At 32.8% G+C, this 19027-nt stretch overlaps 1 long non-coding RNA gene across 1 annotated transcript in view; it reads left to right on the forward strand.

Annotated features, from left to right (window-relative positions):
* The window catches only part of LOC137495629 (uncharacterized), a 47432-nt gene that overhangs the window by 915 nt on the left and 27490 nt on the right, over positions 1–19027 (forward strand). The window lies entirely within an intron of this gene.

Below are 19027 nucleotides of genomic sequence, written 5' to 3' on the forward strand. Positions count from 1 at the left end.
AACTCATGATGTTGTATTCAGACTCAAGCCTGTTTTATGCACACATTCCAAGTGTGTGTCTATACTTTTTACTATCACCTTGGATATTATTGAAAGTCCAATACTGTGGCATTGACTCTACTTCGTATTTCTGTGATATCGGACAGAAATAAGCTCCTCATATGCGAAAACAGCCTTTGAAAAATCTTTCAAAGGGTTTATACATGTGTAATTCCAGTCAGTTCTCCCCATTAAAGTTTTTGTCTATAGGCTACAAGTGCTATATTGCTCATGAATGCTACGAGAAATTTTGTTTAGAAGATTTATTGAGGCCTTATGAGCACCATACAGAGTAGGGCTGCACAATATATCGTTTCAGCATCGATATCGTATTGTGATTATTCGCAATAGTCACATTGTGTTATAACTGATTATTTTGCTGTGTTTTTTTTCTTTTTTGAGGCCTGTGACTGTGTGAATGTTTTAACAGCATTCAGGCATAGAATATTGTTGCATTTGTAAATGAATAGTAATTACTTGTATATGTTTATAAAACAAAGACTTGCACTATTATTTTGCATTTAATTATTCAATTACTGCAAACCTGAATACATTTGTACTTCTTCTGAAAGCAATTAGACACTGTTTCATTTCTATATTTTTCTCTGTTGATTTTATCTACGCTTGTAGATGGGTAATTAAGCTTTGACAACATGAAGAAATTGAGTTAACTTATTAGTTTTTACAAATATAAGTGGGTTGAAAAAAACAATTATGTTGTCTAAAAAATCTCTAGACCTGTGTTGTGTGTCTTATTTGATACACACTTATTTGAGTGTATCTAGTGAAATTGTATTCATATGGCAAAGCATATCGCTGAATAAAACAATATCGCAATGCTAGATTTTGCCAATACCGTGCAGCTCTAATACAGTCTATAGTGCACCTGAATGTATAAGTTAAGCACAAAATGTTGGCTAATATTACATATATTTATGTTTATGTGTTTCTGCTAGCACTTCTCAGTCTCCCAGGTGTTGTGTAAATTGTAAAAATGTCCTTAAACTTTAAACAGTTTTTATTACACTTAAAAAAAAAAACTTTTTATTATATATTATAATATTGTGATGCATAAACAGCTGATTTTATTGTGTGTGTTTGTGAAATTTATTTAGACAAAAAACTTGAGCATTGGTGATTTACTGTATTTGGATTTGAAATACAATAAAACCTTTTCATACAGACATTATGAGATTCGCAACAATGTGCAGTTTTTTTTATAAATACTGTGAAAATAAATTGAGACTACTTCAAAAGTATAAAAACAATTATGCTTACAAATGTGTATTTTTTGTTTATCTGTAAATTACTTTAATATATCTTCATATGACATATTATCCAAATTTAAATGTAGTTTTTTCTTTCTTATTTATAAGACAACGCCAATGTTTAAACACTTGAGCAGTTCAGCAATCAGTGTTTGGTTGAATAACTTGGTTTTTAATGACAACAAAGGGAAATATTTATTATCAATAAACTGTTTCCGGGAAAAGAAAATGCTCTAAATGACAGTAGTTTTAAACTCATCTTTAAATGTATAATGTAACTCTTTTTTCACTTATATAGTGCTACATAATGTCATTAAAAAAAAAATAGTTGTAGATGATAGAAAGGAGAGCCCAGTTTATCAGTATAATACTGTTGGTTTGGATATTAGATACTGATTTATTTAGTATTTAACAGTTTTCATTACACATTTATCTCAGTGTTTAATGTATTTTTGTTTATGTTTTATTGTATATTATAATATTGTGATGCATAATTGCACATAAAACAGCAGATTTTATTGTGTGTGTAGTTGTTTTATACCAAGATTTTTAGCGTTAGTGATTTACTGTATTTAAATAAAAAATAAATAAATAAAACCCATCTCATACTATGCAGTTTTTTTAAATTTATTTATTCATTCATTAATTTTCCTTCGGCTTATTCCCTTTATTCATCAGGGGTCACCACAGCAAAATGAACCTCCAATCTATCCAGCATATGGTTTACACAGCACATGCCCTTCCAGCTGCAACCCAGTACTGGGAAACATCCATGTAGCCAACACTCATTCACACTCATACACTTTATTCAATTCCCCTATACCGTATGTTTTTGGACTGTGAGGGAAACCGGAGCAGTTTTTTTTTGTAAAATAATGTGATAATGAATTGAGACCAGTTTTTTAAATTCTAAAAACAATTATGCTTATGTATGTGTATGAATCATTTTTAGTTTATCTGTAAATTATTGTAACATATCTTTCAAATGTCATGGTATTTTCTTCTTTCTTTTTGATCAGACACCAATGTTTAAATGCTTGAGGACTTCTGCAATCAGTGTTTAGTTGAATAACATGATTTTCAATGACAACAAAGAGAAGTACATGTATTTATTATTAATAAAAAAATAAGAAGAAATGAAAAGAAAACGCTCTCAATTTAACTTTTCAGTCCGCAACGCCCAAAATAACAATGCCAGTGACTTGAGACCTTCACATTTCTTGGAGGGGGTTATAAATATCCAAACGTTGCGCACACAACAATAGGCCTATATACAAAAAAAAAAAGTGCAACAGTCTTACAATCTTATAGTTTTTATAGTCATTTATTAATTTATTTTATTTAATATAAGGGCAGCATGGGGCACCCTAAGCTAAATTTTCCGTAGTGAATGAGTGTAAAAGAGAGTGTATGGGTGTTTCCCAGTGATGGGTTGCAGTTGAAAGGACATCTGCTGCATAAAACATGCTGGATAAGTTGTTGGTTTATTCGCTATGGCGACCCCTGATTAATAAAGGGACTAAGCTGAAAAGAAAATGAATGAATTTAATATTAACCTCACCTAATGAGACTAATGGACACAATGTTTTCAGCACAAGTCTATTCTTAGTTTAATTTCAAAGATCACAAATCAGAGATCATTCTTGACATTCATTTGTGGAATGTATTTATTTCTAATGTATTTGATTGACATAAATGTGTCAGAAAGTTAAACCTGGTGCAAAACAATCAATCTTCTGCATCTGACACAATTGCTTTGTTGTTAATCTAACATAAACACACCAATCCTACAAAAAATAATAATAATAATTAAAAACCTGATACGAAAAAAACTTTTCTTTTGCATGTTGTTGTTGTTTTTTGTGCAGCTATTAACTACAATTTTTATCTTCTGTGTGTTGTGGATAAAATATGGCAATTCTGATAGTTAGATAATAATTTTTTTTTTTACTTTTTGAAAGACATTCGTTCATTCATTCATTTCCTTTTCGACTTAGTCCTTTTATTAATCAGTGTTCACCACAGCGGAATGAACCGCCAACTCATCCAGCATATGGTTAATGCAGCAAATGCCCTTCCAGGCACAACCTAACACTGGGAAACACCCATACACACTCTTTCACACATAGGCCTGTCACAATAATCAATATATCGACTTACACATGGACCTAAAAAATTTCTGTTAATGCAATATACAGTTGAAGTCAGAATTATTAGCCCCCCCTTCTTTTTAAAAATATTTTCCAAATGATGTTTAACAGAGAGATTATTGGCCCCTTTAAGCTTTTTTTTTTTTTTTTTTTGATAGTCTACAGAACAAAACATCATTATACAATAACTTGCCTAATTACCCTAACCTGCCTAGTTTACCCGATTAACCTAATTAAGCCTTTAAATGTCACTTTAAGCTGTATAGAATTGTCTTGAAAAAATATCTAGTAAAATATTATTTACTGTCATCATGGCAAAGTACAAAGAAATAAGTTATTAGAAATGAGTTATTAAAACTATTATGTTTAGAAATGTGTTGAAAAAAAATCTGCTCTCTATTTAACAAAAATTGGAGGAAAAATTAACAGGGGGGCTAATAATTCTGACCTCAACTGTATATTGCCAATATAAAAAAAACATATCTGACCACATTTTGACTAATTGCTGAATTGCAGCTGTCAGTTTTAGAATGGTTAAAAGAACACTCTAGTATTTACTATTAATTACTACAGTATATTTTCATGTGAGTGTCTGATGACTGAAAATGGATCTGTTACTTTTTTCTAATTTCTTGTACCTTTTTTGTTAACATTATTTATTTATTTGTTTATTTATTTATTTATTTATTTATTTATTTATTTATTTACTTATTTATTTATTTATTTATTTATTTATTTATTTATTTATTTATTTATGTATGTATGTATGTATTTATTTGTTAAGGATATCCGTCTTTAGAATATATATATATATATTTCACATTATATATATATATGTTTCACATTTATATATATATATATATATATATATATATATATATATATATATATATATATATATATATATATATATATATATATATATATATATATATATATATTTCTTAAGGATGTTGGATTTAATTATACACACACACACACACACACACACACACACACACACAATTATATATATATAATATAACTTCACATTCTGAAATACATATAGACATGAACTTTACATACAAAATGAATTGTATTCTTCATTTTTAACAAACATTTAAAATAAACATTTTTTCCCATAAATAAATGAAGAGTTGAGATGCAAAATCCTCTAAGTGCCATCGAAAATTTTCATCGAAAATGAACATTTTTCTCAGCCTCCTTTGTTTATGTTGACTTACAGTATTTCACTTTAAAGACCACAGAAATGACTTATTATTTACCATAAAAGTGAAATTACTGAACATACACACATGAGCCAGATAAAAATGCTCATTTTATAGAACAATTTCAGTGTTTTCATTTAAAACACAAGAGTTCTTGGTTTGGTCTTTGTCATATTCTGATGTGTACCAGACGCTGGCACTGAACAAAGGCAAGCCCAGACGTTCACATATCATCCACTCTTTATGCAAAATTAATGCATGCCCCCCATGACAGCATGATTTAATTTCCTCCTTTCATTTTCTGTCGCTCGTTGCCATGGACACCGGCAGAGGGCTGTTGTGATATTAGCCGCTACAATATGGACAAGTGCGGCTCTCTCCATGAAGCAAACAGCTACTAAATCACATGACCTCATCAAATCTCTATTCTGCTTGCAGACCGACTGGCACTGTGCCATGATCAAGAAATCTAATGTATTCATAGCTTACTTACAATTTCAGCTTAAAAAACACATCGAAAATTTATGTCGGACATGGTGTTCAACTCATCGGAAGTGTTATATTGACAAAACCAAACTATTTGGAGAGAGAAACACAACAAATATTTCTCATTGTACATTTTAGAAAGTATAAGAGAATGCTATTGGCTAGCCACATTTGTTTCGACAATGGTGATTGAGCTAGACAGGATGGCGTCATAACACTGAGTGCAATGTTGACTGTGTTGCCACCCAGAACATGTTGCCTGCAATGACCAATTGTGTGTGTTTATGTGTCTGTGGAAGCATATTAGTCTGCCCGTGGAGTAATGTATGCCTGTGAATCCAAGTGTGGAGATCAAAATGTTTCAGGTTGGCATCAGGCACCTCCTCCCCACCATCAGCTGCCCCCCCTCCACACACCGCAGGTCCCATCCTAACCATCTCTCTCTAATTGGGCTCTGTCTAGACTCCTCAGCTTAATATTGCATCCTATATTGTCTCTTGTATTCATGGAATCTCCAGCTGTACAAAACCATGCTGTAATGCCAAAATTTGTGATCAGATTTGGGTTTCAAACTATTAAAATGCGTTCCTTTAATTAGTTTTACTGTAAGTTATAGAGGAAGACTGTAATAAAATAATGTTTTTAGCATATCTTATCTGGATTGTTCATCTAAAAAACAAAAAATTCCTACATGTCACAGATCATCCAAGATGTAGTGGACTTTTATTTCTTCAGTAGAACTTTAAAGAAGTTTTTGAGCTAAATCCGTGGTCCTTGGTGATTCATATAATGGTAGTGAATGGTTGTTGCTAGATTGGCGGATGGAAGTTAACGTGAATTATTCCCATTTATTGTATTTTATAATGTCTACCCCCACCCCAACCCTAAACCAAACCGTCACAGTAAGGTAAAAACAGTTGTTGTACCGAGTATTATTTATGGTATCTATTAAATGACCCAATAAATAGGATTTTTTAATGCCTACGCCGACCCCAACCCTATCCAAAACCGTCACAGTACTGTAAAAACTTTAATTATTTAAATACAGTGTCATAAATAATGCTGCTATATTGATGTGCATATCGCACTTCCGGCTGGCCGAGTATCCGATCTAGTCTTTATCGTAGTGAATGGACCCTTTTCACATTTACGGGTTTCTCGGTTTTATATGGACAAACTTAGAATGCAGTGAATGGGAGAGTATTACAATCATATTTGCTCAAATAATAAAGGAAAAACTTAATGGTGTTATCGAGACTTTCAAAAAAAAGGAAAGGCAAATTGACAATTGTGATAACTTTAGCCAGAAGAGAGAACAACATCAAATTTACAGTCTTGTCCATAGACACTGCATTAAAAATGCCTCGCATAAGTGGTAATTTTTAGATTTTTGTATTTTGATGCAAGAATGATATAATACTCATACAAATACTAGGGATGTAAAGATTCACCTGACTCACGATTCGATACAATTCACGATACTGATCTTACGATATGATTTAGTCATGTTTTTTTTTACAAAGTTATTTGGAACAAATTTAAGCTGAAGAGGCTTTTCATTTTTTTTTCAATTCTGCACAGTAAACTAAATTGCTATCTTAAAAGCAAATTCCAAAAAAAGAAAAATATTAATAGAAACTAAAGAAGTTTCATTAATTTAAAAAAAAAACTAAAACTGTGCTGGGATTTTCCATTTACATTAAAGAGAAATATCAGCATATCTATGTTTTCTGGAATAAGCTGAAGTCTTTGCACATATACAATGCACCCTGCTGATGGAAAACCTCTTTCACTGGATACAGAGATGCTGATATGGAGAGGTGAACCTTTCCTAAACCAGAGAGCACACTGATTATATAATTGCTAATTATATAGTAGGATAGATACAGGAGTTGAAATTGATTATGAAGGTGAATAATTAACATTACTTGTATAATTAATTAGTAAAAGTATCAGTGTACACTTAAGAGATAATCTTGAACATTTTTTAAACATTCCATAATAATAATAAGCAAATTATTAAAGGACCATGAAACCCCCTTGTTTTAGCAGGGTGTTTTCACACCTCTACTTTGGAAGAAGTCAGGAAAGTGGGCATGTCCAGCTCTGTTTAGGGGGGAGTGTCAGAGGAGCAAAAGAGGCATGGTCTGTAAAAAATTTGCATAAAAATGGGAGTGTAGATTTTAGGCACACGCTAATTTTCAGAGTCAAAACACACACACACACACACACACAGAGAGAGAGAGAGGGGAGAAAGACAGACTGTGTTCACATGGCTATAAGTAATCAAATTATTTGACAAATTATTAAATGGTGGACTTTAACTAGAGTTTGGCTCTTTCATTCAGGGAATTTCATTCATGACCTCGTGACAAAAGAGATACTTTATTCGAGGAACTCCTCTAAGCGTGTATGCAATATTTGATACTGCACAGCGAATGAGAGAAAAAAAACTCTGCATTTCTCGGTAACTTAGATGCACTCGGTAGGTAGCGTCAGAAAGCCATGTTTGCTATTCCTGTCACAAAATGCGGCGAAAATCCTACATGACGGTAAGTTTGATTGTGGTGCTAACATGTTCACACTCACAGTAATATTTAGTTCGATACGAACTAACTTTGCCATCTAAGTAAACAAAGACCACTAGTCACTCACTTACCAAATCTGTAGAAACAGGACAATCAACAGCAACTAGAGCCGCGTCTTTATTAAGAGGAGACGAGCAGCAAATCCGGATCTCGCCATTTCCAGATAAGAAAAGGTCTCAGGTAAACAATGTTCCTTAGACACGTATTGTTGTCGCGCTTTGTGTGCACTGTTATCCACACGTGAGTCCAGCTGTGCTCTCATAGAGAGAAAATGAAAACAAAACCTTCATTGCAGCAAATTACAAAAGCAACACTGCACGCTTGTTTTGTCAACACAACGTGGCGTCTCTCTGAACACTGTAACATTAAAGAATATTAATGAAGTTGAACAATAGAGTGCGCTGATTGGTTTGAACCAAGTCTTACCCATGCATTAATCCAGCACACTCAGAGATGTAATAAAGCACTCCCAGGTACAGATGTCCAGTCTACATGCTGGAATACACGCTAAGATCTCATGGCAGTGACGCAGCTTCAAAAATTAGTTTCAAACCGGAAGTATGAATTTGCTTGAAATAACGTAAAAACAAACAATTGTAACTTTTTAGTTAAATATATGCATCCTAATAGTGTTTTTAGCAGTGTGGGACACATACAACTGTCAACGGCTCAAAAAAAAAAGTGTTTTGGTGTTTTGTGACCCTTTAAAACATGCATGAACTCAATTGAAAAGGAGAGGATAAACATAGTCTAATACCTGCTTCTGTAACAGAATAACTATCTCTTTCGGTCTGAAAAACATCTTCACACTTTCACTATGAAAACACTGATGCACCGTGTGATCTCCGTAGCATTCGTCAGACTCGGAGCAAGCGGTGCTGCAAATTATCCGGTGTGTGTGGTTTGGCTTTTTAATAGTTTTTTGCGTATAGACGTTTGTGATAGAAATTTTTCACTGTGCTGATGGTCTATGTGCATCATATTCATTGTTCTGTTAGTGTAAGTAAATGTCTTTTGCACTATTTGCACACAGTTTGTGTTTTGTCTGGCGCACTTCACCGCTGTTATTTTACTCTGCCGCTCCACCTCTTGCATGTCGCTAATGTGCAGGTACAATGAGTTTGCGCCTGTCTAAATCTAAATATTAAAAGCTTTCATTTCCCAATGATGGGTTGCAGCTGGAAGGGCATCCGCTGAGTAAAACATAGGCTGGATAAGTTGGCGGTTCATTCAAATGTGGCAACCCAGATTAATAAGTTAATAACCCCCCCCCCAAAAAAATGAATAAATAGATGAATGAATTAATTACTTTCAAGTATTTAACATTGTGAAAAGGGTCCATTATGATTGTTTTTTTTTTTAAATAAACACATACAAATGAGTCCAAATCAACTGGTAAGAAATTGAACATTATTCACAAAATTATTAGCTTCTTTCCACAGCCTGATCCAACAGTTCTTGGAACATATGCGACAATAGTAAAGATGCTATCAAACAGACCTCCTGTCCAAGCTCTCGCACTTTCACTATCAAAAGTGAACAAACTACAATCGGACCTCAATCGCATATGTGCAGAGAACTGTTTAACCAGGCTGCGGATTAAAGCTAATAATATTGTAAATGATGTTCAATTTCTTATACAGATTTGATTATTTGGCTTCACAAGATCTCAGTGTGTCATCAGCCATGAATAATTAATTTGTATGTCTTTTTTTATTTTATTTAAAAGATATAACCATTCACTGCTATTAATCACCAAGGACTACAGATTCAGCTCAAAATATTCTTTATGTTCTACTGAAGAAAAAAAGTCACCTACATCTTGGATGACCTGTGAGTAAGTAAATTAACAGGACATTTTCAGGTTTTGGGGAACTATCAATTTAAGGGATAATTCACACTGAAAAATCTGTCCTCATTTACTCACCCTCTAGCAGGTTTATTATAACTAAAATGTAACAGTTATAATGAATGTAAATTGCAAGTAATGTAAATTGCCCTATCCACACGCTATCCCTAAATCCAACCCTTAAAGAAAATATGCTACTTAGTGAGAAAAAAGTATGATTTTTAAGCTTTTTGAGAAATGTCCTTATAATTCACCATCTACCTGTAATACCTGTGTTATAACCATGTGTCTCAAATACAAGTGTGCTGATATGACATGACACACAATATATATATATATATATATATATATATATATATATATATATATATATATATATATATATATATATATATATATATATATATTTATATATATATATATATACAGTTGAAGTCAGAATTATTCGCCTCCCTGAATTATTATCTCCCGTAAAAAACTTTTTTTCCCAAATTTCTGTTTAACAGAGAGCAGACTTTTTCAACACATTTCTACACATAATAGTTTTCTAATAACTGATTTATAATAACTGATTTATTTTATCTTTGTCATGATGAAAGTAGGGCGACGTGGTGGCGCAGTAGGTAGTGCTGTGTTTCTGTATGGAGTTTGCATGTTCTCCCCGTGTTTGCGTGGGTTTCCTTCGGGTGCTCAGGTTTCCCCCACAGTCCGAAGACATGTGGTACAGGTAAATTGGGTAGGCTTAATTATCCGTAGTGTAGGAGTTTGAATGAGTTAGGATGGATTTTTTCCAGAGATGGGTTGCAGCTGGAAGGGCATCCGCTGTGTAAAAACATATGCTGGAAAAGTTGGCAGTTCATTCCGCTGTGGCAACCCCAGATTAATAAAAGGGAATAAGCCGAAAAGACATGAATGAAGGATGACAGTAAATATTTGACTGGATATGTTTTAAGACACTTTTATACAGCTTAAACTGACATTTAAAGGCTTAACTAGGTTAATTAGATTAACTAGGCAGTAGGCATGGGCCGGTATAAGATTCTGATGGTATGATAACCTTAGATAAAATTTTCATGGTATAACTGTATTGTGATTACTACTCTAAAATATATTCTTTTTAAATGTCTGGGTAAAAAAAACTCAAAGCTTTTTTCCACTTTGAATGCAATATCTTTTATTTTAAGAAATATTTGAAATATTTTGGAAGAGTAAACGTGTCAGGCTAAATGAATTATTGATTCTGCTGTCTTCATTTGTTTTAAAAACAGAAAAAAAAAATGGAAACAGCATCTTTAGAGATCTTTTTTGCTTGAGATACTGTTGTCCTAAAACCTAAAAAAAAAAAAAAAAAAAAAAAAAAAATGAACATACTTTAGGAACGGTATTGCAGAAAATTTGTAAAACCTTGACTTTTCCAAACCCGCAGTATACCTTGAACATGGTCATCGGCCCATGCCTACTATGCAGGTTAGGGTAATTAATTAGGCAAGTTAGTTCTGTAGACTATCAAAAGAAATATAGCTTGAAGTAGCTAATAATTTTGAACTTAAAATCTTAAAATGTTCTTTAAAAAAATAAAAACTGATATTTCTTTCACACATATATATATATATATATATATATATATATATATATATATATATATATATATATATATATATATATATATATATATATATATATATATATATATATATATATATATATAGTTTACAAGGATATTTTAAATTGTAAAAACATTTATTATATGGCCTTACTCTACACCTACCCCTAATCCCAACCCCCACATGTAACCTGTGGCAATACTTACATGTTAAGTAAGATTTTAATCATTTTGAATTACAAGGACACAATTTATGTCTTCATAAACCTCCTTAGCAGAGTACAACAATGTTTAAAGTTATCTTAACAGAAATAAAAGAACAGTTTTTAGGTATATTTACATGTATATTTTATAAAAACACTTCAGCTAAATATATTTATTAAATTTAAAGAACATTTTCATTGGTGTATTATCGTTGTTATTGGTGTAAATCTGACACCTGCAAATAATTTCCTTAATTTTAACAAATATTTAATTGACAGCATAATTTCAGTCCTCGTTGACTTACAATGCAAGATAGCAAATCTTTCTGAAGTGACTGAAATCTTCCGCAGGTTGTCTAGAGGAAGGCCAAAGGGAACAACCTTTCAGCCGAAGCAAGAGAAGTTAGCCACTCCAAATCTGTTCTGCTATTTGGCATCTGTAGAATATCACTAATGTATTTAAGTCCCTCAAAAAAAAAACAAAAAAAAAAACAGGATAATGTGGAGTTTCTACTGTTTAAACATTGCAGCTGCAATGGATTGGCAGTTCCATTTGAATAAAAAAGGTTGTGTATCTCAGCATTCAATGTTCGCTTGTGAATGCACAATATATTGATGCTGATGAGATGAAATTGTTGAATAAAATCATTATTTTTGACTTATACACACAATTGATTCTGATCATTTTGATTTATGCACTTTTATAAGTACTCGAGAAAAAAAATAAAATAAAATTAAACCCGGAAGATGAAATTAGCTGACAAAAGCTCAAAATGATCCAGTGTTCCCCACAATTAAAGCTGACACATGCTAATGTTATATTAACTAATGCTCAACACACAAAAATCTGTTAACATTTGTAAAACAAAGTACTCCAGGATGTCTTAAACCTTTAAATAAAGCCTATTTCTCCCTCTCAAAAGCCAGTTCTAGTGAATAATAAACGCACTAAACTATCATTAAATAAAGAAACGATTCCAACTAATGAACAATATTATAAAGTTTTACCCATGCTTGCTTTTTTAAAAACCTTCATAAGCATTTGAGGAAATGAATTATTTCTCTCCCGATGGCAATGACAGTGAAAATATAGGCTAAGTGGACACTCCTGCAGCTCCAAATCTAAATTCGGGCCCACTGTCATTCTGACACACTTCTCAATAGCAGTGTGCCCCTGTCAATATAGCTGGAGGTGAATAGATAATCAGACAGCAATCAGAAATTGAGATCTGCCATTCAAAGGCTATCTCAGTGTGGATGAGGAAGAGGACGGGCAGCCCAAGAGTGCAAGCATTCATGTGAAAATCCAATCCTTCACAGTACACAGCCCCCGCAAAGCCTGCAGAATGACCCTTTTATCAAAGTGCCATGTCCGTAGCTCTCCAAATAGCCAGCATGCTCTCAAGGAAAAGACGCATGTACAAACCTGGCAGAGTAATGTATGACCTGTCTTCACAATGTTCTGGGTTTGTGACCCAGCGTGTGTGTGTGTGTCTATTGCTCGAGTGTTTTTGTATGTTGTCTGTCTATGTTTGGGTGTGCCGAGTGTTAAACGTGTTTTGCGGTTTTCATGTGTGAAAATGAGATTTTTTTGATGTCCTTGGGAGTGTCACAAAACACACTGTGTGAAATGACGCTGTGGTCACTGTAGGGTGAGAAGGGGTTACTGACATTGTGGCATAAAAAACCTGGCACTAGAATAGATCATCATTTTAAAATATGTAGTAAAAGAACAGAGTAAAACTGTATTAACCTTGACTGTCAAATTAAAATTATAGTTTGGTAGTGTTGTTTTTTGCCATTATAAGAATCTGTAAATAAAAGTACATTTATACCAAAAATATTTTGTAGTTATTTTACTCTTGTATTATTGTTGCTATAATTCTCCTAAATAAATTACACCAAGACTACTGTAAAACCATTAATTGTAGAGTTAATATGGCTTTACTTCAGTAATGTAGTAAATCAATGGTTAATTTTGTCGCTTTGAGGTCAAAATGTTGTAGTTACTGTTATTTAACTGTTTGTATTTTTGTTATGTTGTTATGTGTTTTAACTACTTATAAATAGTTAAACCATGTCATTGTGGAGTTATTATGGTTTTACTTCAGTACTGTAGTGATTAAATGGTTGATTGTGTAGCTCCTATGATTTTAAAGTCAACCCAAGGTTCATTTTGTAGTTATTGTTAGTTTACTGTTATTTTTTGTTGCTGCTATGATCCTACTACTAAATATTTAAACTATGACTGATGTAAAACCATTCATTGTGGAGTTAATATGGGTTTATTTCAGTACTGTAGTGAAACAATGGTTAATTTTGTAGTTACTGTTATTTTACTGTTGTATGTTTTCTTGCTATGATTCTACTACTAAATAGTTAAACCATGACTACGGTAGTAAAACAATTGTACATTTTGTAGATACTATGATTTTAAAGTCAAACCATGGTATATTTTGTAGTTACTGTTATTTTACTGTCGTATTTTTCGTTGCTATGCTTCTACCACTAAGTAGTTAAAATATAACTGATGTAAAACCATTAATCGTGGAGTTAATATTGCTTTACTAGAGTACTGTAGTGAAACAATGATTATTTTAAAGTTACTATGATTTTAAAGTCAAACCATGGTTAATTTTGTAGTTACTGTAATTTTAATGTTATTTTTTGTTGTTGCTATGATTCTACTACTAAATGGTTAATCCACGACTACTGTATAACCATTAATTGTGGAGTTAATGTGGGTTTACTTCAGTACTGTCGTGAAATAATGGTTATATTTGTAGCTTTAAAGTTAAACCATGGTTAATTTTGTAGTTACTTTTATTTTACTGTTGTATTTTTTGTTGCTATAAATCTACCACCAAATAGTTAAAATATAGCTGATGTAAAACCATTTATTGTTGAGTTAATATGGGTTTACCTCAGAACTGTAGTGAAAATGCTTTGTTTTAAAGTTATTATGATTTAAAGTTAAACCATGGTTAATTTTGTAGTTACTGATATTTTACTGTTGTATTTTCGTTGCTATGACTCTACCACTAAGTAGTTAAAATATAACTGATGTAAAACCATTAATTGTTGAGTCAATATGGGTTTACTTCAGTACTGTAGTGAAACAATGCTTTATATTAAAGAAAAAAACCTACCTTAAATAAAACGTTTCAATTAAATGTTGTAAATAAATCAGAGATATCAGTGAGCAAATGAAGGCAAAAGCAGATTCTGCTTGACCCATGGTTAATTTTGTAGTCACTGAAAATTGTTAACAATTTACAGTATTTTATTACATTAAACAACATTAAGGAATTTGCTACAATATTTATAATTCTGTTATAAATAATTTAAAAATATGTTTGTGCTAGCTTAAATCCATTAAACAATATTAACTAATTCCTTGAAACCAAAGTTGTATTTTTAATGTTGAAATTATTGTAAAAGCAAGACCTTAAAACTGTTACTGTAATATATTTTAAAATCTGTTGAATTATGTATTTGTTTGTTTTTTTGTTACTAAATTAATTGGCAAGACAAATGACCATGCCAAGCCATTTGTAATGGGATTTTGTGGGTTGAGAAATTTCTATCATTATTGGTAAACTCAAATGCAACAGCAATATTTTTTATTTAGGAGCACTCATGACAAAAGAAAATAAACAAAAACCATACATTTGCAATATTCCCTTCTCCCTCCCATGAACAAATAATGCATGGTTACACAAAATTCATTCATGTCGTCCCAACTCAATCGATTAGGTTAATGTAACAAATTTAAGTGAATTGACACTAAAACAATCAAGTTTCCCCCAAAAAATCTCCAGAATTGTGTTGTATAAGCTCATCTTAAATAAGTAGTTGGAAAAGGCAGCAAAAGTAATTTTTGAAGTGTGGCTTCCATATTTAAATGCATGCTGTATACACTAATGTAATGACGAGAGTATTACATTGTATTGCACTTCCTTTTGTTCTCGTGAACCAAATGGCCTAAACAGTTACTAAATGGTGTACATGCATGTGCAGGCTAGGTGGACCAATATGAGATTCTGACTGTGTGATAACTCTGGATAAAAATATCACGGTTTGGCGGTATTGTGATTACTGCTCTAAAATATATTCTTTTAAAAATATATTTATATAAATGTCTGAGTAAAAAAAAAAAAAGAAAACCTTTTTCCCCTTTAAACACAATATATTTTATTTTGAGAAACTTTCAAAGTATTTTGAGACAGTAAACATGTCAAGCTAAATAATTTAAATTAATCATTGACTTCTAAAACAAATGTGTTTACACTAAACAAAATAATGTTTGCTGCTTTGTTCAAACTACTTATTTAAAATGAGCTAAAACAACACGGATCTTAAGGTTTTTTGGGGGGGACAACTTAATTGTTTTATGTTCAATCCACCTAAACTTGTGAAAACTAATGAGTTAACTTAATTCCTTCATATTGTCCCAACACAAATTGATTGTGTAGAATACAGCATTTTTGCAACGTAGATATATAGTTAGGAGTAGATTAGGCTTAAGATATTGTAGATATAAAATTCCTCTTATGAAAATTAACCGTTGTATTATTTTTGTCATATTTATCATATGCACAACCATCGCTTTATTACAAATGCAACCCCTGGTTTTATTTTATTTGTAATACAACCAACCACTATTCATCTACATAAGGGTCATTATGTGTACAGAGGTCCCTTCAAAGCGTGTGTTTGTGTGCGAGCGAGTGAAATGTGTGGAATTTGACTTTAATGAGACACTACAATAATCAAATTGCAAATGGCCCCCTTGTGGTCATGAAGATCAAAATGGTCTTTGTGACAGAAAAATGAGCACTACAATATTCATAATCTCATAGCAGTACTTATCGTTTTTGTCTTGGAAATGTGAATTTGTTTCAAATCCACATTCTATTTTCACTTGATAATGTAGCTAAAATATTTGAATACATCAGCGTTTCCCAAGCATGTTTCTGGAGGCACACCGTACAACAGTACATATTTTGAATGTCTCCCTTTACTGACCTATTCATTTCAGGTTTGGTGTCTCTTCTTATGTTCTGATAAGCTGATTCACGTGTGTTTGATTAGGGAAAAGTTTAAATGTGTACTGTTGGTGTGCCTTCAGAACCAGGGTTGGGAAACACTGAAATTCATAATACAAAATGATTTGTTTTTCGTAATATATTAAGAGTGGCGACGCGGTTGTTTTTTGCTGTCACCTCACAGCAAAAAGGTTGCTGGTTTGAGCCTTGGCTGGGTCAGTTGATGTTTCTGAAAGGTGTTTGTCCCCTGTGTTCATGTGGGTTTCCTCTGGGTGCTCCGGTTTCCCCACAGTCCAAAGACATGTGGTACAGGTGAATTGGGTAGACTAAATTGTCGTAGTGTATGAGTATGAATAAGTGTGTATGGATGTTTCCCAGAGATGGGTTGCAGCTGTAAGGGCATCCGCTGCTTAAAAATAAAATATGCTGGATAAGTTGGCGGTTCATTACACAGTGGTGACCCCAGATTAATTAAGGGACTAAGCCGACAAAAAAAAGAATGAATAAATAGGCTAAATGAATATTAAAAGTTTAGATGCAAACGCCTTAGTTCAATCTGAAAAGTTCTTCTAAAACGCATAGTTATTTCACTACTAAAAATATTATTTACCTTCAAAATGGAATCACTGAACCCAAGCAGAGAAGGCTGAGAAAAATGTGAAGTGGGAGAGAAAAAAAAACTCCATATGGTTCCCACTTCCTCCTCAAGATGGCGCACTGACCTCATTGTTCGATTCTAGGTGGCCGGCTCCTTCAAAAAAAAAATCAAATAAATAAATAAATAAATCCAAGTGATTATATGACATTTCTAAATGCTCTTCCTGGCATGCTTTGCAAGATTTTGAACACTACACACCTAACAAAGCCACACTCAGAAAGTTGTTTATTCAATATGCGCATGTAACTCCACGAGCACCAAACTGCTGTAAACTGACAGTGGGGTTGAGCACTGTGGTGATTACAAGTGGCTGTTGATTAAGCTATTGGCCTTCATGGGCTACTCATCTGTCTTTCTTTATTCATTGCATTCGCCCGTTTTTCTCCTTGAAAGAGACCAAATGGATCCCAGCAGGTGAAAGTAAAGAAACGTGAAAAGACGCCCCTTTTTGGTTCTGCTTTCACACCAACACAATACCCCGTCCCACCTCTTTCTGTCCGGGTTTCCTACCTGATTAAACCTCTTCCTATGAACCCATTGATAGATGGTGCAAAACCTAAATCAACAAAAGCTGTATGAGCCCCTCTTAAAATTTCAAAGCCTTCTAACAGTACGCTTCAATTAGCTTTTGTTTCTTGCGTAGGCTCTAGTGAATGTGTGTGTGTGTGTGTGTGTGTGTGTGTGTGTGTGTCAGAGAGAAAGCAAGAAAAAGGATGTCCTTTATGTGCTTTAATGTAATAGTTTACTTGCTGATTAATTCAGAGATCTCACAGATAAAGCTGGACTCTTTTCCATTAAATCCCGCCTGTCCTCATATCTGCCTGTTTCTCAGTATGTTTGGAGAATTGATTCAGCATATGCGTTCGTTCTTTATTTGTTGCATTAAGAAGCGCATGGCAAAATTACAGAACTGTTCGCTTTATTGTTAGTCATCAGACTGCGAATTTGTGATTTGCGCCAGGAAGCTTCGGGTTTATTTGTTTTGGAGACTTTCATTTTGTCTCTTTTAATTTCTGGGGCATATGAAAGTGTGCAAATTGATTCTATTATCAGTGCGTTAGCAGGGCCTCCCTTTTTGTCATTCAAATGAGAGTTAAACTTCAAATAAGATTTTTTTTCGTCTCGTCCTCTGTGCGGTGTTTGGTGTTGCTGAGTGACATGGGAACCCGTAATTGACTGAGTGTAAAAAAAGAGGGGAGAAAAAGTAAAGAAGGGTATGGCTTGGTAATATGTAGATGGCGTGCCTCTGCTCTTCAAGAGTTACATTCTACATCTGGGACAATTATACACACTGAAGCTTTTGATCAGCACTCTGTCATACTGTGTGTGCGTTTGGATTTTCACCTCTTTATAACAGCATTCATGTTTTTACATTTTGCCTATGCTAAAAGGTATTATTAAAATAAATAGGGTATAGGGTTTTAATAAATGAGCGCACACATAATATTTATTCATTCCCTCACTGAGTAGTCTCAAAATAAAACTGTAAAATTGAGTGTTACAAATTTTATTTGCTTGTGATTTGACATTCCCTTGTGTGAATTTGGTTTTTAAGGAATTATGCTTATTGATATAATTAAATGACTGTTAAAGAGAAGCTGTAGGCCCATTCCATAGAAATACAATAGGTAATCTCAAGCTTCTCTCAGTTATACATTGAATTACTAATACATGTATTATTATTTTGTATAATAACAACACTGTAACAATTATTATATGATCAATTAGTCCTGACAGCATGTTTTTAGGACATTGTAACTTATTAATCTAAGTTAACCATGTTCTAATTTAATTTAATAAGTTACACAAGCTGTTTTAAGCCAGTTTAACATAATATAAGTTTAATGCACTCATAAGGTTAATTTGAATCAGCTTAAAAAATTAAGGCAATCAGCATTTTTGACAGTGCGCATGTAAAGAATTAAAT

This window comes from Danio rerio, chromosome 5 (genome assembly GCF_049306965.1).
Source record: "Danio rerio strain Tuebingen ecotype United States chromosome 5, GRCz12tu, whole genome shotgun sequence".
Taxonomy (NCBI): domain Eukaryota; kingdom Metazoa; phylum Chordata; class Actinopteri; order Cypriniformes; family Danionidae; genus Danio; species Danio rerio.